We start from the raw sequence: 1,171 nt of genomic DNA on the forward strand, positions 1-1,171 counted from the left end.
CCCTCCCTTCTCATCTCTCCTTTCCTACAATCAAACATATTCCTTACGTTTTATATTATCCTCCCTTCCCCCTCCGTCCAATCCTCTCCCCCTTCCCCTCCCCACTTCCTCTCGTCCACCCACATCTCCTTGTTTTTTCCTTCCCCCCCCCCCCCCCACCCCCCTCGCACCTTGCTCTCTCCCACATCCTCCCTCTCATCATCCTCTCTTCCATGTCTAGATCTTCCTGCCCCATCCTCAATCCCTCCCTATTCTTTTTTACACACTGCACGCACGCACGCACGCTCTCTCTCTCTCTCTCTCTTTCTCTCTCTCTCTCTCTCTCTTACTCACTCACTCATTCACTTCCTCATTCATTCCCTCATTCGCTCTTTGCTCCTCTGTCCTCCGTCTCCTCGTATCCCGTCCTCTCCTCCCACCACCACCTTCTGCCTTTCCTCTCCCTTCGATCTCTCTCCTCTCCCCTCCAGTCCTTTCCCTCTCTCTCCCTGCTCCTCCATCTCTGTCTTCTTCTCCGCCTCCTCTCTTGTCTCCGCCACAGCTACCTTCTCTTCCTTTCTCTCTCCTCCCCCTCGTGTCCTCTCCTCCTTCTGTCCGTCTTCTTCTCCGTTCTTCCTCTCGTGTTCTCTCTTGACTCCGCCACGCCTGCCTTTCCTTTTCTTTCCTTTGTTCCTCTCCTGCTTTCTGCCCGCTTTCCTCTCTTCTCGTTCATTCTCCCTCCTCTCTCCTCTCCTCTCCTCCGCTTTGTCCGCTCCTCCGTTTCCTCTTTGTACGCTCCTTTCGCCTGTCATCTTTCGTTCTCTCCGCTCGTTTCACTTTCTCTTGCCTTCCATCACCCTGTTTCCGTTTCCTCTCTCCTCCCTTTCGATCTCTCGATTTCACCAACCAATCGCCTTCTCTCCTGTCCATCGATCTCTTGCACTCGGCCTCATCACTCCCCACCACCACTTCCATCAATCTCTCGAACCTCCCGTCCAATTCTCTTCCTTCTCCGTATCGATTCTCGATCACCTCCGTTCTCCCCCACCACTTCCGTCCTCCTCGTTCCTGACTGCCGACTCATGCCAACTCATCTCACTTTCCACTTCAGTTACTCTCCTATCCTTCACTTTTTCTTCTCTCCCCCATTTCCACTGTCACTTCTCCGTCTCCCCTTTCCATCACCTCCTCC

This window comes from Vollenhovia emeryi, unplaced genomic scaffold (assembly GCF_000949405.1).
Source record: "Vollenhovia emeryi isolate VEMERY1.0 unplaced genomic scaffold, V.emery_V1.0 DF940151.1, whole genome shotgun sequence".
NCBI classification, from domain to species: domain Eukaryota; kingdom Metazoa; phylum Arthropoda; class Insecta; order Hymenoptera; family Formicidae; genus Vollenhovia; species Vollenhovia emeryi.